The 25026-nt window shown below is 43.1% G+C and overlaps 1 protein-coding gene across 2 annotated transcripts in view; it reads right to left on the reverse strand.

Annotated features, from left to right (window-relative positions):
- The window catches only part of PRKN (parkin RBR E3 ubiquitin protein ligase), a 1122166-nt gene that overhangs the window by 450134 nt on the left and 647006 nt on the right, over positions 1-25026 (reverse strand). The window lies entirely within an intron of this gene.

The raw sequence follows: 25026 nt of genomic DNA on the forward strand, positions 1-25026 counted from the left end.
GGACTGAACCACATTTTCTCAGTTTCCTAAAGCAGAACATGATGCAAAATAGAGAACACTGAACCCTAAGGGAGAAGGCACATGGTGGGAGAGCTCTCGGGCTGCCTGTGATATAGGAAGAAGACACCCAACAAGACCACAGCAGCAGCGGCAGCACAATTCCCTTAAGGCAACTGTTGCTGGCACCGTGTGAGCTTGCCTCGGGCTCAGTGTGCTGCCCAGAATCACATCCCTCTCATCCCATTGCTCTCCCTCTGTCCTCTCCCTGTCTCGTTCTTCTTGGTCACCACACCCTATGGGTCTTCCCTTGGGAAAATAAACTCCCCAGTATTTCTCTGGATTTCCTCTTCCTGCTGGACAGTCCCCATCCCGTTCCCAGGGCAGACCACAGTGTGGCATGGAGGGGAGCCCCTAGAGGTTCTTAGAATGGCAAAGCTCAAGGCAGATCTTAAAGGGGTTTTGTCCAGGATGCCCATCTGCTCAGAGAACACAAAATGCAAGGCTGACTTGAGCTTAAAGATTGATATCAGCCCGGTTTTTATGTCCTTTCTTCATTTTTAACTCAATTGGCCCACATGGACATCAGTGTTTAGATGCTAGCCTGTGCTCAGGGAGCCTGTGGTTGGATTGGGAAGATCGGGAGATGAGAAAACTGACCCCAGAGAGTCCCTACCAGTCCCTCCGCATGCTTCCCCGTCAAGCTAGTGACATGGATTCCAATAGAATCACAGTGTACCATGGGTCACAGTAAAATCAAGTGGTCTATATTCTAATGTTCTCCACAGTTCCATGCTACTGGAGATACGAACTAGTTAACTATTAGGCTCTACACACGCACACATGCACACACACACACACACACACACACACACACACACACATACACACAAAAGCTAGATAAATCATTCTATAACATCATGTCACACATGCCCCAAATCAGGTACATGTCACATCCCAGGCTCTATTGCTGAGGAATTTTTTTTTTTTTTTTTACCTCCTACTCCTTTCTGGCATGAGTCAGTCACCTGTAATAATCTAGCCTGATTTATTTACTTCTCAGTTAAAAGAATATCTTAAATGTTTCATAATCAGACAGTTATCAATATTTTATATTAATTGCAGAAAAAAAAAAAGAGAGACAGCAGCAGGGACATTTAAAACACCCAGACAGCCTGTGAAGGAAATGCAATAAGAAACGAGTGCTTAATTATTAATCAATAATGATTAATTATTGATAGCACACTGTGTGCCAGGAACAGTGCTGAATGTCTGTATGGATCCCTTTTCCCTCATCCCCCACCATGGCTTTACTAAGCTTCTGTAGAGGTTGGTTCTAGTCAGAATGGGAAATTCTGGAGAGTTAGGCTAAGATTCACGGGATATTCCTCTTGTCTAACTGAACAGCTGTTAGGATATTAGAGAGAGAAAAAAAGACAGATATGGCAGTCTTATGGAAACTTCTTGAAAGAGGGAAACAGCCACACTTTGCTCATAAAATTCTCTGAACGACACTGAATTCTGAGGATGCGATAGACTAGTCAAGTGCTGATCGTCTGGTTTTCTGATTGCCATCCTGGATCAAGAGATAGACTAACAAGCCATAGATGGACTAAGAGCTTGAGATTAGTGGTTCTTATCACAGCAAAATGGAATGTCAGACACTTCATCTTTTGCCCACACTCCATCTTCTGCCCAGGACACAGACTAAGGCATTTTACTCCTGCATCTGAAGGAATAGAGAGAGGGTCAGGCCTGCCATCTTCCTGGGCTGGACCACAAACGAAGCTCAGATCCAGTTCTGCTTAAGGCCCTGGATTGACTCCCTAGCATGGCAGTTGGCCATGGGGAGTGGGTAGAAGATAGGAGACAGAAGACTGCTGTGTCCCTCTGTACCCAGACATGGCTGCACACTCAGAAGAGGAAGCACAGTTTCCCTGTTTAAGGCAGCCGTTCCAAGTAAAAACTTCACAAAAAAAAAAAAAAAAATGCCTGACGAGAAGCAGGTACATCTTCCTTCTAATGCTTCCCCTGAGGAAAGCAGAGGAGAGCCTTCTCTTTCTCCTAAAGCCCGGTGTTAGGGCATGTTTACAAGCAACTAACTGGTTCCGAGCAGGCTCCAGGAGGGAAAACAGATGAATCTAGGACAAAGCATGCATGCATGGTTGCAGAAGTCACTGTCTTCAGCCAGACCTTTGCAGATTACACAATAGAATCAGGAATGTCCAGGTCTGCCCACTTTGACTTTCAGAGTCAGCTCAGCAGTGTATAGACAGTTTAATGATTTTTCACTAAGCCACGTGCTTTGCTGGGACACATTCCAATCACTTCTTTTTCAGAAAGTACACTGTACAAGAATGATAGTTTCCTGAAGGACTGAAGTTGCCTCACTTTTAGAGAGGGCCCCCCAAAGCTCCTGGCAGAGAAGAAAACCTGTAGAAGGTTGGGAGTTGTCATTGAAAACAGATGTATTCCTATGGTTCATTGACTTTGGGTCTATCCAGAGAGGACCCAGAGGGAGGACGACCGGTAGCTACTGCTTCAGTCTAAAGCCAGTGTCCACAGATAACCTGAGATGCTTCATCTACAAGCCCCACTCCCTTCAAATGCAGATGGCCATACTTCAAAACGTGAGAAAGTTCTGTTTGACACCTGTAAACTCCACAAGAGAAGAAAGACACTTCCAATGGTTGTTTTGTAGCCAGGAGAATGAGGCTTTGCCTGAACCCATTTTATTGTAGCAACAAAATGCTATACCAATTCTGGGACAGAAGCATGACCATCTGAAGGCACTTTTTGGTGAGTATATAAAAGGTAATATGTGTTCCTATGTTTTCCTGTGGAAACTGGCAGGGAACTTTCTTGAGCCGGCAGCAATATTTGGGTCTCTGTTCAGAGCCCTCAATCTATCCATTGCTGTGGAATACTGACCACATTTGCACCTGAGTATAAATGGAGCAAGGGAGAATTTTAGAATTCCTGAGTGGAGGGCAATTTCCTAATACCCTCAGTGCCACAGAAAGATACAAAGGTACTCTTTATCACTATTTACTCTAAAGGTTCAGGGATACTTCACTGGGCATTAATTCTGCCACATGCTTTCCAGGGGCTGGGGCCACAGTGCTGAGCAAGAAAGACATTTTGTGAGCCTATTTGGTTTATAGTCAAGAGGGGAAGAGAGACAGTAAAACAGCACATGGACGACTGTATAATATGATGTCATGCCATGACAAGCCCACAGGGAGGACAGAAGGACTGAGGGACCAAAAGAATTATAGAAACAGACAGAAAGTTATAGGGTACCACCATGTAGAACATGGTTAAAAACAGACCCTTTGAAAGGATGAGAAGCTGAGGTACAGCAGGTAGATGCATCCTGACCACACATTTGTAGGACTTCAAATCTATATGTTGTTACAGATCAGAGTCTCTACACTGTATGTGCACTGATCAGAGTCTGATTTTTACAGAGTATGTGTGGGGTGTTCTTAGAACTTTATATTTTTCACATTTTGTCCAGTGTATCAAAGGACAAGGCTTTAAATGAAACTGTGCTGACAGACAAGAGAAGTTAGACTCTTTTTTTTTTTTTTTTTTTTTTTTTTTTACCATGTAAGACTCTTCATCCTCACATCTCTTTGGTTCTGACCACCACAGTCAATTCCAGCACTTTATGTCCAATGCTGGCCTTTCTAGCCACCCCACCACATGGCAATCTTGCTACCCATGATGAGTAACAGTGGTCCTTTGAGTCAATCAATTAGTTCCACTTTTCATGAAAGCACTCTGAGGTATCCTCCCTTTCTTTGTCTCATCTCCTCATCCATCTCCATCTTACATGGCTGCCTTTTCATAGTGAAACTAAGAACCCTTGGCTCAGGTCCTTGGCTTAGGACCCTTGGGAGCACAGGCTCTGTTTCTCCTCTGCTAGATTACCAAGGCCTAGGAGCCCTGTTATCCTGTCTGTCTTCCTTTGCTCCAGTGTTACAAATAGAGTCAGTCTCCAGAGGGTTAGTAAGAAGCTACCACCAATTTCAGTCAAATCATGAACGGATAAGTATAAAGAAATATAGTAATTGCTTTTTCAAATGATCTAGATGTGAGCTGGCACACTGTTGGCTATTGGGTAGGGAGCGTGCTAGTTACAATGCCGGAGTGTGTGAGCAGCGGGCTCTAAAAAGGGTGATCGATAAAATGAATCAGCTGCAAGTCAGAATGAAATAAAACCGTGTTCTCAGAAAACTGCACACTGACTACCCCAAATTCCCATCACAACCCCAATCCCTTTTAGTACACGTCCCTTTCCTTAATGTTAAGGGCTCTTTTCCAGAACCTTCCTTCAACTACTCACTCTGGGTCTTTGTGGAGACTATCTCTAATACTCCAAACTCTATTTCCTTCATACATACTTAAACCTAAGAGAGGCATCATGTGGTGTAAATTACAATGTGGCCTGTTTGAAAAGCTTGTGGGTATAAAACAGAGAGAAAGAACCAAGAAGCAGTAAGAACTCTCCTTCCCCCAATCCTATGCCATTTTATATAACAAAATGACAACTGCACTGCTAACTGTCCTTGGAGACTTCCAAAAGAGAAGGAAGGAACCCTAGACAGGACAAGCTCCAGGGCAGCCATGAGGTAGGTGGAGAGGTCCTCTTCATGGAAAGAAAGCTATTTTGTATAAAGGTGTTGGATTACAAAGCAGGTATGTGGTGGTTTGAATGAGAATAACTCCTAGAAGACCATATATGTGAATGTTTGGCACTCAGTTGGTGGAACTGTTTGGGAAGGGATAGGAGGAGTGGCCTTGTTGGAGGAGTTTCATCACTGGGTGTGGGCTTTGAGGTTTCAAAGGTCCAGGTCAATCTCTCCCTCCCTCCCTTCCTTTCTCATTTGCTCTCTCTCTCCTTCCTTCTCTCTTCCCCTCTCTATCTCCCTCTCTTCTCTCCTCTCTGCCAGCTGCTTATCTGTGGATCAGCATGTAAGTTCTTAGTTACTGCTCAAGTGCTATGCCTGCCCCCCTGCTGCCATGCTCCCTACCATGATGGTCATGGACTAACTCTCTGAAACTGTGATCTCCAAGTCAAATTGTTTTTTTTTTTTTTTAAACTTGCCTTGGTTATTAACAGAACAATAACTAAGACAGGGTGTCACTGCAAAAACAAAAAGACCCTTATTAGAAGAGGTCCTTCTTTTGAAGCCGTTCCCACAATTCCCCTTTGTTTTTAATTTTCCCTAGACACTCACTTCCCTTGAAATCTGAAAACTCCATAGGGACTGTATAATTATTTCTCATATCTAGATAATATTTGGATGAACCTGCTTTCTCTACAAACATACTCTCATCAGCTTTTATACAACAGGCCTAAGATGAACCAGGAACTCTATGTGACACAGTAGACCAGCAATAGACAATGTCACATTCTTCCCAGAGGGGAGACAGAGGGCACACTTTTCATATGTGAGAAATTTCCTGATTCATCTGAGGTCTCAATGTTTTGATGCCATGGGTAGACCTGCTGTCCCCCTTTACCTGTCTGCTCACAGTGAATGTCCCCACAGTGCTAATTTCTACGTGGGTAGGAACAAGGGCCAGACCTCACATCCTCTGGTACCTTTTACTGCTGTCCCACTGTCAGGTTATTGCACACTGCTCTGTTAACCAGCTGCATCATCTCTGTCCCATGCTTTGTAACCTAAGATATGTAATTCCAGTGAGTGAAAGACTCAGTGAGGGAAGAAATAATTCACCCCTCAACACATCTGCTTTCTTATGAGTCACACTGATTATTATTGATTGTTATATCTGCTTTCACGATAAAATGTATTGTTGAGTATCTTCCAACACCTTTGGTTTTGAGACTTTAGACTTCTGGGGGGGGGTAATGGTTATCTTCACTTCTAAAGATTATCAATTTCCATTTATCTTTACTTTTCCTCTCCTTCAAAAATGTGCAGTATCTTGTACCAATTTAGGTCAGAACCCTATCATTTCGAACACAGTCGAGGTTTTTCTATAGTCCTCCTTTTATTTCACAATTAATTTTTCCTATTCTCATATCATCCTTAGACTATCTGAAAGCTGATACCCGTGGAATTCTTTAAGCTTCATTGAATGACTAATGACATCAAATGCCACTAAAGACCTCTCCATCCTTCTGAAAAAGACCATCTGGGAACTATTGAAATCTTTCATTCTCAAGGCAGGACTTCAAGAGTCTATTATAATTCAATTCCTTTTGAAATATATTCATTGACATTTTTTATTATTGGATATCTAGCAATCCCAGTCTGAAATCTAAAGGACCATTGCTGAGGCCCCAGGCCATTTCTAAGACACCATGTATGGGCCTTACATGTCTGGAGCTCACAAAATGTCTGGATCCTGCATATGTCCTCAATCCAACAAGACTATAGAGACTCAGTTGGGCCATATGGTTCCCCAAGTGTTTACTTCTAACTTGAGACTACACAGTGTGGGTCTCTGAATCAATTCCAACTCCACTGTTGTTCCTTGCTCTGGTCCTCAGTGCCCATGTCTGGGTTCTCTTACTTTTCCAGAAGACAATAGTTTCATTTGCCTCATAACTGGTCTGACCCATTCTTACAAGCATCCCCCGAACTCTGTGAATGAATTACCTGCCATGTTTTTACCATGTGACCTGGACTTTGAACTTTTAAATCAAGACTGAAAGATGACACCCTATATTGCATTTTCATCCCTGTCTTAGTTGAAAATAATTGAGATGTGAATTTTCAGCAATTAGCATATGAAGTGGATAGTATTTGAGTCTCTGCCAAATCTATACAAGTGTATGCAGAGGCCCTTTTACACCAGAGTGGTCATTAGAGACGGTATGAATAGGTACATTTCACACCCAAGCAATGTAACCACAGCAACTACTGGAATGGTAGTAGGTTGAAGAAGTGGTTAAGGAACACACCTGTCTGACACTTGCTCTCTCTCTTATCTGGTCTCTGAATAATGGGAGTATATTTACTGTCTGTGATAAAACACTGGGGCAAAGTCAACTTATAAAGAAAAGTGTTGAATTGGGCTTCCCATTCCAGAGGCATAAAGTCTATGATGGTGGAGTGGAGGTTAGTAGTAGCCACCTAAAGTTTCAGTTAGAGCTCACAACTTGGACCACAGGCAGGAGGTAGAGAGAAACCCTGAAGCCTGCTCCCAGTGCACACCCAACAATGCTACCCACACCACCTTCCCAAAGAGTTCCACTGAGTGGGACCAAACATTCAAACATGTGAGCCTATTCTCATTTAAAATACCACATGGATTGATAGGAAGCAAATGGCTCAGATCATGAAAAGACTAAATCTTCCAAATCAGAATGAAACACATTTTTCTCAATCAACCTGGCCAATTTCCCCAGTTCTGTTCTACGTCAAAATCAGAAGAGTGTGTGTGTGTGTGTGTGTGTGTGTCTGTTTGTGCATGCTCACACGCTGCCATTTTTATTATTAGATATGTAGCAATCCTTGTCTGAAATCTATTAAGAAACCCTTGCTGGGGCACAAGGCCATTTCTAAGAAGCCATGCATAGGCCTTACACGGCTATAAAAATATCTAGGTACCATACTGAATTTCAGCTCTGAGGAATCATGTTTCCCTCATTTCAATACCAGATGTTATTTTGTGCTTGACTTTTTCACATAATACTGTGAAAGATTACTATATTGCAAGGCCAACTACCGATCTGCAGGCTTCTATTCAAAATGAGAAAGCCGTCCCCTTTGATCACAAAAAGAAAGATTAGGCAGTAGCAAAGAAACAGACATAGTCATTGAGGGGGGGTCAAGCCCCATGTGGTTCACAGGTCCCGCCCATACAGTCTTGCTGTATAGCACTCTCCATTTATGAATCTTATTGAAGGATGTTTTCGGTATGCCTTTATTCTCTGCTATTTTAAATGACATCCCTGGAAAGCCTTATGGGGGGCTTTAGTGAAGGTGTGATTCATTTCCAATTGAGTACAAGTGCCATTCAAGGAACACCGATATACAGCAGACTTGTCAGGTCAATTCATTCTGTTCCCTACAGTTTTCCAGAGTTTCCATAGCTCCTTGTCTCTGCTCACCTGCCTTACCTAGAAATGTATTTAAAGCATAGATTCTTGCATTCCACTCCAGACCTTACAAAAATCCATATTTCTGGAGTTTCTTTCTTGAAGTTGTATTTTTGAAGCTCCCCGAGTCATTCTCCAAGGAGCCACACTGTTGCTAATTAATTGAGCTTTTCCCATCATCTGTCCCAGATGTTCTCAGCACACAGAAGTCGAACAAGCGTTGATGGACCAAGAACACTGAGGCGGTGTTCAGTCAAGTCTCCAGGAAGACAAGGGGATGACAGCTGGATCTGGCCAGGCCAAGGAGATAGTGGGTGGCCAGTGAGATTGCACATGGCCATCCTGACATTTCCATGAAACGGGATCCAGTTTTTCTGAAAATTACCGTGTAGGAACTTGTAAAGAAGAGCAATGTACCCTTTTAGGTACCGACTTGATTCTCTGAAAACAATCTTGGATAGCTGTCTGTTAGAGATTCTTTTCTAGCCTGATTTTAATTTTAGATAATCAAAGTGAAAGCCAATTTTACATAATTGCAGCATGTTCTGGAGCTCTTCGTTTTTGTTTCAAATCTGTAGGATATCTGCTTAGCAACAGCATGCAGCTTTCTCTTGTTTTCTCCGTTTCAGGAATTAGGCACACGAGGGGGAGATGCAAATGCATGTAATATAGGAAGTTCTGTCAAAATATATGTCTCCCCGGGAGAGAGGCTTGGAGTCTGGTGCCATGAACAGCAGAAATGGGAGCTCGCGATCGATTCAAACATAGCACGTTTGTATTCTTGTGTTTAATTTTAGAAGAGCACATTCGTGGGAACATTAAATGTGGAGATTGCTGCTTCTAAAATATCTTATTAAAAATGCTAATACACAGGGAATTTCAATATTTTCGTACTTTCAGGGTGAAAACCATTCATGAAAGAAAAATCCCTTATGCTCCATGGCATATGTATATGGCACGTGTACTTTTTGTGTAGATAATATGTGCTAAGATATATGATGGAAATTTCCATATCTGAACATCCTCCCATAATTATATTTTTAGACATGTGCATTTAGAGCATAAACAGGGAGCTCCGGAGCACTGAGAAACGTGATTCTGTTCTTCATAGTATTTCCAACCTATTATTCGAGTATGCCTGATTTCAGTTTAGAAAACACGAGTTGATAGGCAATTTATATAAGCAGAAACACACATATCTTTTAATCTCTATCCTCCCCACACATACTGTTTGGATGAGGCACTGTTCTCAGCCGGTGTGACACCAGAGCCATATCTCAATGTGAAGCCATAGCTACCCTATCTGATCGGAGCATCCCCTTCTTTGCATAGGTTGTGGAAGGATGAGCCCTTGGGCTCTGTGCCCACCTCCAGGTCAGCGTATGCCGACTTCTGCCCCACAAAGGAGAGCCTTCTCGTGCCTGTATTTTAGGTGAAGTTGCATTTGCTTCCTGGTTACTCTCTATCTTCCACCTGCATGTGTTCTCACTGACAGGGTGTCACTGGCAGTCATGCAAGAAAGGACTCCAGTCCGAGCTTTCATGGCATTTGTTCTAAAAGTTTCTACCAGGCCCAGTCTTCAGATCCATATGGGTGTTCCAGATTGCAAGAATCCAGCAGACTCTCTCCTGTACTGATTGTATATTTCTAAGATCGGCTGGTTAAAAAAATGCTTTCGTTTAAAATACAAAGCCTTTGACTACAGTGGTAGGGTGTGGCCAGAGTGGAAATTTGCACCCACACTCTTGAGTTCCTTCTGCCCTCCAGCCCCTATTTGGTCTTTGTAAAATACTGTTAAAAACTTCAAGCGGGCTTCTCTGAAAACAGATGTCAGGAGTGGATCTGGAGTCCTGAATGGTCCATTTAGAGCCACATCAGCAGCCAGGCAGCTGTGAGGAGATGCAGGTGTTGGAATTCAATACAGGCTTTTCAACATGAGCAGGGAGATGGAATCCTCCTTTTGGTTTTAAGAGAGGTGGTACAGAGACAGGGAAAGGGGAAGTGTGGGTGCTGCAGGGGTGAGCTGATGACAAAGCTCAGTGCTTCCCAGTGTGGGGCTAGCTGCTCGAGATGAACATGGACCAAGGTCTTCCCCTTAAGTGGTTAGATGCCATAACTCCAACTGCACCTATGGCTTTCTTCCCTCGTTAGGTAAGGAATGAGACAGGAAGGAAATGGTCCTGCTAAGGTCTGAGATCAAGTAGAAACCAATATCCAATAGCTTACAGAAATAAAGCTGGTACTGTTTGGGGGATGGGGGATGGGAGATGGGGGCAAGGTATTGCAAGCAGGTAGCAAGACCCTCTCTGTGTGAGGAGATCATAACACCAGTGTGCCTGAGGCAAGTCTGTCTTTCCCAATTTCCTACAGGAATGGTACTTCCTCAGGTTGCTCAGACTCCTCCCATGTCTAACAGCCTCTCACCAGCCACTTGGTTTGAGTGAATTCTGGGTTTGTAAATTGTCCCAAATAAATGTCACCCCCGTTTTGTTTTGTTTTTAATGTATAGGTAACTATTGATAAAGATAAATACATAACTGCTTCTGGTCATATTCATATCAAAGTTAACTCCTGAGAAGGCTGATTACTAAGGCTGAATGCATAAGTCATTGGGAAGATACTAACAATTTTTAAAAACCCAGCAGCTTGTCTTGCACATAGATAATGGTATAGAAGGAGAAGTAAGGATATAGAAGACATATGGGATTAGGAAGACAGAGAGGAGATGGAGGAAAGGAGAGAAAGAGGGAAGAAAGGAAAAGAGAAACACATATAATAAATTCTGACTTAATCATGGTTTAGAGGCAGATGACTAAAATACACACCCCACCTTGGTTACCAACTTCTGCTCATAAGAACCCAAACCCCAACAGCATGTCAAGACTGATATGATGATTCTGTTACTTTTAAAAACTCAAAGTGTGCCATGGGCTGTAGAGCCACATCAGTGTAATATTAATTAGCTGGATTTTAAAAACTGATTGACTTGGGGCTGAAGAGGTACTCAGCAGGAAGCGTGTGGACTGTTCTTGCAGAGGACCTGAGTTTGGTTCCCAAGTCCCATGTAAGTTAAGTAGCTCACATCCACCTGTAACTACAAATCCAGTGGATCTGGTGCCATTTACTTTTCAGCCTCTGAGGACAACTGCACCCAATGTGAACACACACACACGCACACACACACACACACACACACACACACACACACACACACACACACACACACACACAACTGATTGGTTTGATCCAGAATGCACTACCATCTGTGTCTCATCTAACAGCTCCTGGGCTCGGATGAAGAATTCACTAGTGAGACGGGGTGCTGGTGTTGTAATGCTCATCAGTTTCTCCAGTGCTGTGACTTCTGAGGTGATGTGCCTGCCAGCTACATCCAGCAGTAAAGCAAGCCTATTGGCTGATAGTGCCTGGGGCCCATGACAATACACAGCAGACCACAGGTATGGGCTGAAACTCTTTCTGTGGCCCGGTTTCACATGAAAATCCTACTGTGACACATTGGACCAGAGGAGAGTATTAAATCCCCCTGGGGGGGGGAACATGATGAATTCCAGCACAAGTAGCTCACATCTTCATCTTCTTTACGTGCCCATAAAATGCTGATGTGCACGTTTCCACTCACGGTTCTGTCTCCCCCAATAAGGGTTCAGATAATTCATTTTGACTCCCTGGCTTCCTGGAGTTTCTGATTTCACTGAGATAATAAACTACTCACAAGGGCACGTAGCCTTATAATTTAGGTGATAACGTGGTTTTGAGTGAAATTTGTTTGGCCACTTCTGTGTCTGTAACATTCAAATGACTCGCAGTGGATGGCTGCTGCCCTGTGGTTCTCCATAAGAAGCAAACATGTTATCTGAGCAGGAGGTTCAGAAAACCGATTATGTGAAATTTGATGGCCAATCTTAGGATCAATTAAAACCTAAGATGCTGGGAGGGATTTTCTTAATCAGATTATCTGGAGCACCCTAAGCATGGACCATACCTCTTATGACAGCCAAGATAACACTTGGAAGAAGGAATTTTTGTTTTGTTTTGTTTTTGTTTTTTTGTTTTGGTCTGCTTGCTGTCAGTCATTCTTTTCCACAAGCCATCTGGCCTCTCAGACTGAATAACTAAGCCCTCGCTGAACTACGTGGACCATATCCTGTGAGGAAGTTAATACCTCCTCCTAATTTATCTGTTCCTCCTGTCAGTGCCGTTCTTCTGCGAACCCTGTCTAATACAAGAAGGATCAGATGGTTAAAAACATAAGGTTAGTCAGTCTACCTGACGCTGTCACCATCTCAGCAGGAACAACACTATGGATGGGTAGATATGAATTTACAAAGGTGCTGACTGTGACATAGAGAGCTAGTCTAAACGCGACCATCCACAGCTGGATCACTGGAAAGTCTGTCATAAATGCGCAGGTGTGGACAACTTGGGCAGCAGCCTGGTCTGAGCATGTGATCTGTTCCTTTCGGTTGCCCATTTCAGGGTGAGGTGCTTTGGTCTGGACCTGGGATTGGCTTCTACTTGGATTCACCTACTCAGCAGCTTCTGAGTTTAGTGATCAGAGCACTGGAGTTCTGTGTGAACTGGCATTCTCTCAGCTGAGTCCTAGGGTATCACAAGAAATACTTAGGACAGGTGTGTCCAACGCATGACATTAACTACAAAGACCACGCTTAAGAACAACCCAGTTGTGTTACAAAAGAAATCTTATAATATTTTAAATAAATTTACAATTATGACTTGTGCCACATGCCTATCTGTCAATAAAGTGTGTGAAGTCTGTGGGCTACAAGTCAGAAAAGCCTGATTTAGGATATCTATTTCTTAGAATTATTCTAATTTTGAAAACATTAAATAAAAATAATGATCAGTAAACTTAATAACCATTTGTGTTCTCTGCACAGGTGAGCCCAGGCTTGGTTATTCAGACTAAATATCTTCATTGCAGGCTGAGCACCAGTGTGTTGAAGGAAGAATGGGATCCCTACCTCACGGAGACATGCACAGTGGTGTACTACCCAGTGGGGTCTGTTTTCATTCTAACAAACTTACACCTGGAGAACTGGGTGAACTTTGTTTTTTAGGTATAATGGAATAGTTCTTCCCATTACAATTGATCAGAGCATTCCCACAATGATGCTGAAAAAATAAACCAAATAATTCTAAGAATGGCAGCACTATTTAGCAAGATTGTAAGAAGTCTAATTCTATCCATGTAATACATGACAATGTAAAGAGAATAAAAATTAAAATACTCAATTAAAAAATAAATGGGTCTAGGAACGCAGCCCAGGCAGCACAATGCTTGCCTAGCATGTACAGGACCCTGGATTTGATTACCTGCAAAAGCACCACTCTCCCTTCCTCCTACCCATACACTGCTATGTGGCATTTACATGAAACACAGGTTTATATTTGCTATCATTAATGACAAATATCAATGTACAGGATGATAGAGACTTGAGATTTGAACTAATGATGCTATTCTTAGACCCTTAAAGGTTAAACAGTCTAAAAGGATGGAATGAACATCTGCAACATTATCAGCTGGACAGTACTTATCTAGTTTATTAAATAGTTGCAAATCTTTTAATGTAAAATTCAGAACTTTATCACGCTTTCCTTGCCTTTTTATTCCTTAGCAGTAAAGAGGGAAATCATTGTCTTTGAAGGAAACCTTCGCCCTGTTTCAACAAAAAGGGTGGAAACTTTCCATTCAAGCTACACGAAAGCACACTGGAGTGCATAACCTTCCAATCGGAATTTCTGTTGAGACATGCACAGAACTTTGTCCTGAAGACTCACGGGAGAAATGGTCACAATACATGCAACAGAGAGGAGTTGCTTCACTGCTGTTCAAGAATGTTCCTCGCTGTATGACTCATGTTTCTTATTACCTCCCAAAACAATGTACACGAAAGCAACAGTTTTACTCATGTAACTAATTTTGAATAACATTATGTATGAAAAAAATGTAAGTCCAACCTGAGTAGTTTTGGGGCCGAAGAATACCATCTGGTGGTGTTCTTCATATGAGCTACATGGCACATGAGCCAACCATTTAACTAGGAAAAAGAAAACCCAATTCATAAAAGTGGTCACAGAAGTGACTAGGGGTGTTCTGCAAGAACTCGCATTCACCATGTGATTTTACAGTAAGAGCCTGAGTAAGGAAATGGAAGCAGAGATTTATGAAGCCCAAAAGATGCCACTAAAGTAGTTAATTAACTCTATCAAGAAATTAGAACTCTACCACAAAGTAAAGTTCTCCCTGTTAGTTTGCTTGAAGTTGGGGGTGACTGTGATCTCATAGTTTCACTACTCAAGTTACTGTGCAACCCTCAAAATACACCCAAAGGAAAACCAGAGTCAGTGGTTTCTTTCCAGTGACTTCCTGATTCTTCTCAAGACCATCAAGGTAATTGTAGGTGATGAACTGCCTAGCTCTGGAGAACTTGTTGATACTCTGTGATCCTTAACATTGACTCTTTATCCTGGTTAGGAAATACAATTTCTCAGCAGAGTGGAAGTCCCTGAGAACGAGTAGCTTTAAAACAGAGCTGCATGGGTACACTCTAGACTTTTTTCTGTGATATCAAGGTAAGTTCAAGGAGAAGGCCATATAGCTGACATTTTAATATGTAAAACCTGTATTGTCACACTAAGTGGCATTAAGCTTTACCAGGAACCAAAATGCTTTCTTGTTTCTGAAGAAATTGGTGCTTTTGAGGAAAAGATTTAAAACAACTGTCTGGAAATATTTCTGTTTTGTTTTGTTTTGCTTTTTAAGAATATGACTCAATTAAAATATAATTATGTTCATTATGAAATACTCATATCCGTGCCATCTACAAAAGTTAGAAATCAGTATATAGTTTTCTTTAAAATATTTCAAATGGAATGTTTTACTGAGACATAATGTTCTTTCTTGTACTGTGTTTGAAGCAGGGTTTTGCTATGTAGCCCAGGCTGGCCTGTGTTCCACAGAAACCCACTTGCTTTAGCCTCCCATGTGCTAGGATTGCAGGCAAATGCCACCATGCTTCGCTTTTCAATGGGTTGAGCTTATTAGTATTTGCTTTAAGCCTCCTTGCAGAGCACAGTTGAATAAGCGCACACCTCGATCCAAGTTAAAAAAGCAGCTCTGAAAATGAGTTCAGAGAACCTAAGAACCAGGATCTCCAAAGGCTACAGACAAACAATTTCTTTCCAAATGTCAAAAGGGGTGAGATAACAAATTTCTAAAAATCAGGAAGACAAGGAGACTCAAGTTCACAGGAAACGTATCCATGAGTGCTGACAGCTGCTCTCTTCCTAGCTGCCACAAGCTAGAGACCTAATGTCCTAAATGTTCTTTGGGGAGCAAAGTTGTCCAAGCACAGCACAGTACTAGCACACACTGGAGCACAGCCAGGATCCCCATGGTGGCAGAGAGCAATGGCAAAGGCACCATGCTGAGTGGGAGCTGCAGGTGCTAAGTGTACCCCCACTGCCTGGGTCATTCACTGGCACCTCAGAAAGAAAGAGCTCCGGGAGTTGGGAACAAAAAAAAGAATACCTATGAGACACAGCAGTGGGAAGGGGTGAAGGGCTAGCTCTCCACTGTGGTTATCATGGTGGCCACATTGACACATACATGTTCTAGAATTTGAGTGTATATTTAAGAATAAAAACATCCAATGGGAAGAACAAAATTATCAACTATCCAAACCACCACAGCTCCCAGGGTCTAAAACACCAACCGATGAGTTCACATGGAAAGGCCCATGGCTCCAGGTGCATATGCAGTAGAGGATAGCATTGTCTGACATCAATGGGAGGAGAGGCCTTTGGTCCAGTGAAGGCTCCTTTTCCCAGTGTAGGGAAATGCCAAGGTGCTGAGATAAGAGAGGGTCATTGGGAGAGGAACCACCTTCATGGAGACAATGGGAGGGGGAGAGGGGATAGGACTGTAGGAAAGGAATAACATCTGAAATGTAAATGCTGAGAATATCCAATAGAAAAATTTTGGGGGGGATAATTAAAGCAGTTTACTCAGCTTAAAAATAAAAAAGAATAAAAACATCAATGAATGCTAAGGTGATCAAAAGCATAATATTGACAGGGGTGGGGGTGGGGGGAAACATTCAAAACACAAACTTTTTCATTTGGATATTCGTAAGATGGCAGAAAAGACTTGAGAGAGCAGAAAGCTAAAAGAAACCGCTAATTCGAGTTGACGAGGAAACAGAGATCCCAAGTAGCCATCATTGCTTACAAGTATTTAAAGGGTGTGTTATTATTTGTTGCCAAGAGATTTATAGTACAATATTGTAAAGTAATTTTACTATCCTCCCAAATCAAAGACATCATAAATCAATATATATTTGAAGCTACATGTGCTAGAACGTCCGCCAGAGTCCTCGGGGACTCTCCTGCTGACTGTGGGGTCACAGTGCTCTCAGTTCAGTTCTCCATTTTCCAAATTCTATCATTCCCCCTCTCCCCTGTGTGACTTGAAAGCTGCGGGATGATTTATCCATTTGGATCCTATGAAAATTGGTTCTTATTTTACAGTGCTGGGAGAGCGATCTGATTTTCTATCTTTTAAAGAGCCTTGCCTCCTAAAATGCTACTTTCCAATGTCAGATTTATTCCTGGAAGAGTCCCTCTTCTCGCTGCCAATCTCATTCAGCCTGGCAAACTTTCTTCTTTTCCTCTGGGATGAAGCAGAGCTTAATTCATCTCAGACAATATTTGGTGTGCGGCGGCCATGGCTTCTGGCGTCCTATCATCCTTGGTTTTGCAATGCAGAGCTTGCACCTATTCTGGGCATTTGGGCTGGGGTCAGGGGGAAACTCAGAATGCCTACAGGAGGAAAAAAGATCTCAAAATGAACAAGACCCCCATTACAAAGTTAATCTGTATTATCTATGCCAAGCTTTCTAGAACATTGCATATGCATGTTGCTTTGGGGTTAGGAGTGGGAGGCTTCGGCGCTGAGATCTTTCCTGGAGATGCCTTCAGCTGTGATGGATCCCTGTCCTCTTGCCTGTACCAGAGAGAATTTGCCTTAAGGAAATGAGGAAGGATGTGGGGCAGAGCTCCACAGACCCCAGAGCTGCCAGTTAGAGGGGAAAGCTTGACATGAACATGGGGGTAGACTCAGAAGGGTCATACAGTCCCTGGGAGGCTCAGTGGTGTGGCCACAGGTAAAGTGCCTTTGGTTAGGAAAATATTCCCGGTGCTCTGGCAGGCAACCCTAATTAATCACAGTGGGCCATGGACACTTAGGTCCTTTGTAAAAGGCAACTGGTAAATATATAATTTAACTCAAAGAAAAACGTTCAAAGCAACAGTTAGTGTTCATTTAGTGAGTAAATGAGCTCATGCGTGTAAAGATTCACTAAATTTTCTGCTCTGAAGCAGGGGTCCTTACCATTTAAGGGGCTCTGAATTCTCGAATTAGAATTGCAATTTGTTTCTTTGGCAGATCCCATATATACACAAATGTAAACACACACACATATGCATATACACACATACATGTATGCACATGTATGTGTTGAAAAGACTATTTCAGGGAGTACACATAAGCGCCACTGGCATTGGGGAAGCTTTTACCTGTTGCCCCTTCTCATGTTCTGCATGGAGGGAAACCTCTACATGATGTGAATTAGTTCCTCTCACACTAATGACAAGCAGCAACAGTGAGACTTTAAGTCCTCAGAACAATGCTTGCTCACTTGTCCTTCTCATTTAAGTCCTTTGATCCTTTTCCGGCTGAAACGATTCAGAGAGCTTGGCTCTGGGTTTTGTATCTCCACTGACCTCTCGACTTTCTTTTTCTACAGTGCAGAAGGAAGAGGCAGAGTGCAGCAGGTGCACCCCTTCCCAAAGGGCTGGCTACAGAGGGACTGATCAGGCGCCTGCATCCTAAGGGCCTGAGCTTGTCACCTGACTTCACGGTGATACAGGAGCCTGGGTAGTGTGGCATCTTGTTCCCAGATAAGTGACCATCTGATCATGCTACAGACACTGTCCTATCAGAGGCGAGCAACCATCTACGGAGTACCACTTACATTTTATAGAAGGGACTCTGTGCTCTGAATTCAAGATTTCCTGTTAGTCCAAGCTGGTATATCAAAGAACAGAGAAAATAGTTTCAAAGGAGCTGAAGGCCAGAGGATGCCTGACAGAAACGCCCCTATCTCAGGGGACTAGAGTTTTAGTTGAGCATGGCCTTGAAGAGAAATCTGGAGGACCTTGAAGTTACCTAGACACACCTCCCATATCTGAAGACCAGCTACAAGACGGTAGACATTCTGGGATCAGAAGGAGGCTAGCAGTTACCAGGGGCTCCTTGACGCAGCCAATTTTTCTATATGAGTTACTGTTATTACCTCTAAATAATCACTTAAGTAATGAGAACTTCGGAGTTTGTATCTCTCAACTGTACTGTAATAAATTTGGGGAGCAACTGACTATCCTCACTCCCAAGGCTGGGCCAGTCAGCAGTGAAGACATCGCTGGTAGAAGGAGCAGAGGCTGCACACATCGATGGTAAAGGCCAGGGCAGGGTGATAAGGCAAAATTAAATCTCAACATCTTTCTGTGTGTCTCTGTCTCTGTCTCTGTCTGTCTCTGTCTCTCTCTGTGTCTCTCTGTCTGTCTGTCTCTTTCTGTGTCTCTGTCTCTGTCTCTCTGTCTCTCTGTCTCTCTGTCTCTCTCTCTCTCTCTCTCTGTGTGTGTGTGTGTTTGTGTGTGTGTGTGTGTGTGAGAGAGAGAGAGAGAGAGATTTTCCTGAAGATCGAGCTCACTCCCAACAACACTTCACAAATGTATGGCCATGTAATCTGGTAATATAAATAAAGCATGTGTCCAACAGTACTGTGGTAGGGTTTTATCCAAGGAGACTAAGATGCATGCAAGCAGACTTTTTATGATTCAATATCCTTAAGTGAGGCAAATATATAACAACAGAGTCTTTTGTGGGAGGGCAGAGGTAGGGCAGGAGCAATAGGAGTTTAGTTTATGCTACACATAGAGAAAGCTTGCTGAGTCGAAATCTCATGGGCTTAAGATGCAGCGTGTCTCTGTGCTGTTTCTACTGAGGTGGTGCTGTGGAAAACGTGGGGGCTCGCTTTTCTTTAAGATGCCCTCTAACAGAAAGGGTGTCTCAACCAGGAACAGAATCCTCTTGCAGGCACATACCCTCAGGAAGTCTGTGTTACTGTATTCTTTTAAAAAATAGATTATTTTATTTTCTTGCATTCCAAGTGTTGCCCCTATCCTGGTTCCCTCTCCCAGAGTTCTTCACCTCATCTCCACTCCCCTTAGCCTCTGAGAGGGTGCTCCCTGCTATGTATTCCCCTTCCCTGGGGAATAAAGACTCTATAAGGTATATCCCCTCCCACTGAAGTCAAACAAGGCAGCCATACACACACACACACACACACACACACACACACACACACACATATATATGCCAGGGGTCACAGAACAGCCCATATTTGCTCTTTAGTTTGTGGCTTATTCTCAGGGAGCTCTTAGGGGTCTCAGTTAGCTGACACTGTTGGTCTTCTTATGGTGTTGCCATCCCCTTCAGCTCCTTCAGTCCTTCCCTGAACTCTTCCACAGGAGTCACCGACCTCAGGCCAATGGTTGGCTGTCAGTATGTGCATCTGACTCAGTTTTATTGTATTCTAAGCACTGCCACTTCATGCTGGGGAAAAAAGGAGAAGAGATTTCCAAATGTGAGTGAACGAATACACAAGGTATGTGGGAAGTGATCACTTGAGCTTTCAGTCTTTTTCCCTACGACATGCATGGCTCCATTTCTTAGGTGATGCACACATGGTCTAGAAGAGTCTCTTCTTCCTGAACAGGATCGCTTTCCACCATGGAAGCCAGACAGCCTGGGGGCAGAAAGTAAAGTGGATTCCCGTGGTCTAAGTTAGCCACTCATCAGTACATCCCGTGGAGACTTCAGCCTGGCTACAAAGTGAGAGCCAGTGGCTGGAGCAACTGAAGGTGACAGGAGTTAACACAGTCTCATGGCTGTGCTGGGAAGAGGGTTTTCTTCAGTCTGGGAGCGAGGGCTGGAGCTCAGAGCCAACTGTCATCGCTCTCCTGCTGATGGTCTCACAGCTGAAACTGCTGAGGTCCCAGAGGGAATACAACTCAAGAGTGGCTCAGAACCATTCTGCTGCAAAAGCACCTTTCAAAGTAGTAAAAAAAAAAAAAAAAAAAAAAAAAGCTTTTTAAGTGATGAGAAGCTATAGCTGAGACACAAGTGAACCCTGGAAGTTTCCATGGCCACCTTCCAGTGTCCTACAGTGTGGGAATGAAATTGGAGAGACATTGGAGGTAAGATGACATTGGTTCTATTAGGTACCTAGAAGGGCTTCCAGATCCTAGAAGCCTGAGTCATGCAGACAAACTCTAGTTTTTTTGAAAGGCCTGTGTAAGTCAGCTCCTCCCTGAGCATTGGATGTTTCTAAGGGGATTTTTAAGGACTGCAAACTCAAACCCAGAACACACACACACACATTCTCTCTCTCTCTCTCTCTCTCTCTCTCTCTCTCTCTCTCTCTCTCTCTCCTCCCTCCCTCCCTCCCTCCCTCCCTCCCTCCCTCTCTCTCTCTCTCTCTCTCTCTCTCTCTCTCTCTCTCACACACACACACACACACACACACACACACACATCTTTAAGGAGAGAAACAAATGCCTTTAGTTACATAATTTAGTTTCATCATAGGCCAAGGGTTTAAAATGCCTAGTCCACCCATGGAGAAAGCAGTTAGAGCCAATTGAAGTTCCCCATAGAGAGACACCTATGTCATGAAAGGGAATTGTGGGTAAGAAACACAGCTTGTTCCTAAGAGGCACAGGCCAGTGTGTGCTGTTGGTGAATGCTCTTGACAAGCCCATATCTAGATGTCTTTAAACTCTCCTTAGAAAAATCTCAGAAAGGATTGGCTTTCCATTCTTTGATGGCCTCTAACTATGTTCCACAAAGGGCAGATACTTGAAGCTTAAGTCAAGCTAACAGTTCTAGTGATGTTACTGGAAACTTTTGCCATTCTGAAGTGCTTTCATTTTAATAGCCCTAAAATAACAGTAATATAATGCAATCGATCAACATCGAGACAATATTCCTGACAGTAGTAAGCAGCAGTTTGTTTAAGATGCTCAATGAATTTCTATCTCCAGGTCCCTCTGTTTAAGTGCTAGATCAAAGATAGCTTTTTGTTGGTGACTTCCAGCAAAGGCACTGCCTGCTCATTTTCACCAATATAATGCAAAGTTACTTGAAATCAGAGCTCTGCAAAGCTGTAGTGACCCTTCGGTGATGATCCTGGCCTGGTGCAGCATTGACTTTGTGAAGTGTGGTCATTGGCCTTTCCTCAGAAAGGTCAGTTAGCTATATTTTCATTAAGGAACAGGTATCCCAATATGCACCCTGCTGTTTTCAGTAGATACTGGGTTAATCCCTCACACAGTCTGCTTCACCATGTTCAGTCTTACTATGGAAGGAGAGCAGGTATTCTCCTCTCTTTGTCTGATATGAGCCTTAGTCTCCACATGTGAAAAAGCAACTAGTCACCAACATCTCCCACATGGAGCTTCTGTGGGGTTTAAAACGAGATAGCTTTAATATGTGATGTTTGATGATTGGCAATTTTCAGTTCAACAAATGAAAACCACCAAGCCCACTCCCACTGCTGGCTACTGGTGAGCGAGAGATGACAGCTCAGAGTTAAAGAGCAGCTGAATCTTTCTGGTTCTGTCACAGTTCTGACTCTGAGACTTTCTCCAAACCTTTGTCTTTGACAAAGGAAGTCCTGACTTCCTTTGGTGATGAACAGCAATGTGGAAGTGTAAGCTGAATAAACCCATTTCTTTCCAACTTGCTTCTTGGTCATGATGTTTGTGCATGAGTTGAAACCTGACTAAGTCAAACTCATACACGGAGTAGGGTTATTAACTGCATTAGTAAAAATGAAAAACTAAGTCAGCTAAGTGCTGGCATTACGATGTGTATTAGTTAGGGTTCTCTAGAGTCACAGAACTTATGGGTAGTCTCTGTATAGCAAGAAATTTGTTGGTGACTTATAGTCTGTAGTCCAACTCTCTAACAATGGTCAGCAGCAGCTGCGGAGTCCAAGGATCTGGCTAATGCTCAGTCCCACAAAGCAAGCAGGTGAAGTCCTCCAAGGCAAGCAGACAAAGAGAGCCAGCCTTTCTTCTCCCAATGTCCTGATGTAGGTCTCCAACAGAAGGTGTGGCCCAAATTAAAGGTATATACCACCATACCCAGATCTGGGACTTGCTTTGTCCCAGATGACCTTGAGCTCAGAGATCTCCTTGCCTTAGTATCCTAAGATTTATAGCCTCTATGCCTCAAGGTCAGGATCAAAGGTCAGCCTCCCAATTCTGGATTGTGGTTCATTCCAGATATAGTCAAGCCTCCCAATTCTGGATTGTGGTTCATTCCACATATAGTCAAGTTGACAACCAAAAATAGCCACTACACTGTATTACTCTAGAAAGAACCATGTAACTCATCTCTGCATTGATGAATATTTAAACATACTATGTGCCTCCACAGAACAATGCACTGAATCCCTTTAGGATGAAGATATTTAGTCAAAGTCATAACTCATGGTTGGTTGGGTTCCAGCTGGTGTGAGCTCTATGGTGTGATCTATGGTGTGAGCATCCCTGTGTTGCAATGTGGCAAGTCTACCCATGCTCCATAAGCTCTGTTGTTCACCTTGCTAGCACCTCAAACATTGGCCCTACTATGTGCTGATGGGATTTGTCTGTGGCCATCACATGCACTCCCTTCCTGTCTGTCCTCACTTCTCTCTACTGAGGCACTCCTGTTTAGATTGAGTTCTATCATGGTCTTTTCTAGACTCTACAAGATTTTCTTAATTCTCTTTTGATTTCCAATCTGACAATGACTGATTGGAAACTAGGCTTCCTTGGTAATAGTCATAAAAACACCTACATGCACTTGAAGCTCTTCTGTCCTTCTCCAATATTTCCTAAACTAAAATCAAACTCATCAGGGTGAGATCCAAACCTCTATTTTCATTCTAGGGCCCACTTAGTTTTCACCGCTCATTTATTTTTAGTGCCTCTTCCAGATGTTAGTCTCTTTGTCTTCCCTACCCCCTTTGAGACAATGTTTTTATCACAAAGTCCATGCTGGTCTCTAGAACATGTGGTGATCTTCTTGCCTCTGCCTCCTGCTCTCTAGTATCATGATTCCAGAAATATGCCACCATAGCTTAGTTAGCATCTTAAATACTCTCTGATTACATATCTTGCTTGATCTTTATATTTCACTGTATCTGAAAACATGCTCCTATGGGGATCTTCACCCTTGAAACATCTTTCCTTTGGTGTCCTATGTGAACCTGAACTTTCTTCATACAAATGGTTCCACATGGCTGTGGTTCCTGTGGCTCCTAGTGATTGTTCTTGAATGTGCTTATGAGTACATTCTTCTCAACATCTGGCTGGAGGTGTTGTTCAATTCATTAGAAAGAATTACCTGGAGTATGAACATGGGTTAAATGAGCCTTATTACTTGTTTCTATATTCAGTTAATGTGGACATTCCTCTGACCCTACATCTATGCTATTTGAGATGGAGAACTTAAAGCCAACTAAAAGAGCTGAAGTGGTAATAGATGCTATCTCTGGACAAGGCTGTACTTTCTGCCATAACAATGGCATTTTATGGGACACTTATTGGATGCTATTTTTAAAACTTTTTATTGATCTTTCTTGTATTTGGTGGCTTTCATGGCCAGTGGAAAACTTTCCAGAGGAAATATAGCTGAGAATGGTAATGTAGAGCCTCACATTCCCCTGCCACAGCAGGGAAATTCAAAATTGAATGCCAACCCTAGCTATTAAACACACTGATAAAATCTCCCTCCAACTTCACTAAGCCAGGCAATTTTTCTCTCTTCTCTTCCGCCACAGCAGTCAGCTCTGAGAGGAGGCTGCAGAGATGGCATGAGAAAATGAATACATTATTCAGCATGGGCTTCTGAGAGCCAGCACTTGCTCACTGTGGCTTGACTCTGATACTCTGAGGGTACGGATAACACGAGGAGAGGTCCACGGTGCCTCACCCAAAGACCCAGCTCCCAGTATAGCTTCCTAAGTAGTGGGACTGCACAGTCTGTCTGCTGTCAGATGCTTCCTCACCTGTAGCCAGCTAGGGTGACTCTTAGCAGTAAAATAAACAGTTGTTGAACCAGTATTTTAGTGGAACCATAACCAAATGTATGTTCTAAAGACATACTTATACTTTCCCTCGGCAATTTAAATACTTGGATTTCCCGAAGAATCTCATGATGGAAAAAGAGGAAGGCTAAACTCTGACACAAGTCAGAGGAGGCTGTCCTCCAGAAAGAGATCATTCTCAGTCCTGTCAATTTGTCAGACTGCCTGGTGGGAGACAAGACAATGGTGGGTGGGTGATGGGCAGGACTGTATCTTGACTGTGCCTGCCAAGTTTTACCTACATCTCTACCTCTGATTCAAAATAGACCTCATGCCATCTCATAGTCTGAAGATGGACAAGGGGTATCACTGGGCTCCTCTGTTCCCCCTCAGTGTGGCCATACAGCATAACCCCCTTTCTCTGTTTTCTCACTGTTAGTTGTTGCTGGACGGGTGGAGGGGCTGCCTGGCCTTAAAGCAACAGGTTGAAGTGGAACATGGTAATGGACAAGGGCCAAAAGACTATGATCTCCTGCCTTTATTAATTCTCTAACTGTACTAGATGCTAGAAGCTGATGGCTTCTGGAGACATAAGGCTCTCTTGTTGTTCTGTGGCTGAAAACCATTGGCCTCTGGTAATTAACACCTGCAGTTTAACAGCAGGGGATTAAGTAAAGGCACTTTTGTGTCACCCCCACCCTC

Source organism: Micromys minutus (assembly GCF_963924665.1).
Source record: "Micromys minutus genome assembly, chromosome: 30".
NCBI lineage: Eukaryota > Metazoa > Chordata > Mammalia > Rodentia > Muridae > Micromys > Micromys minutus.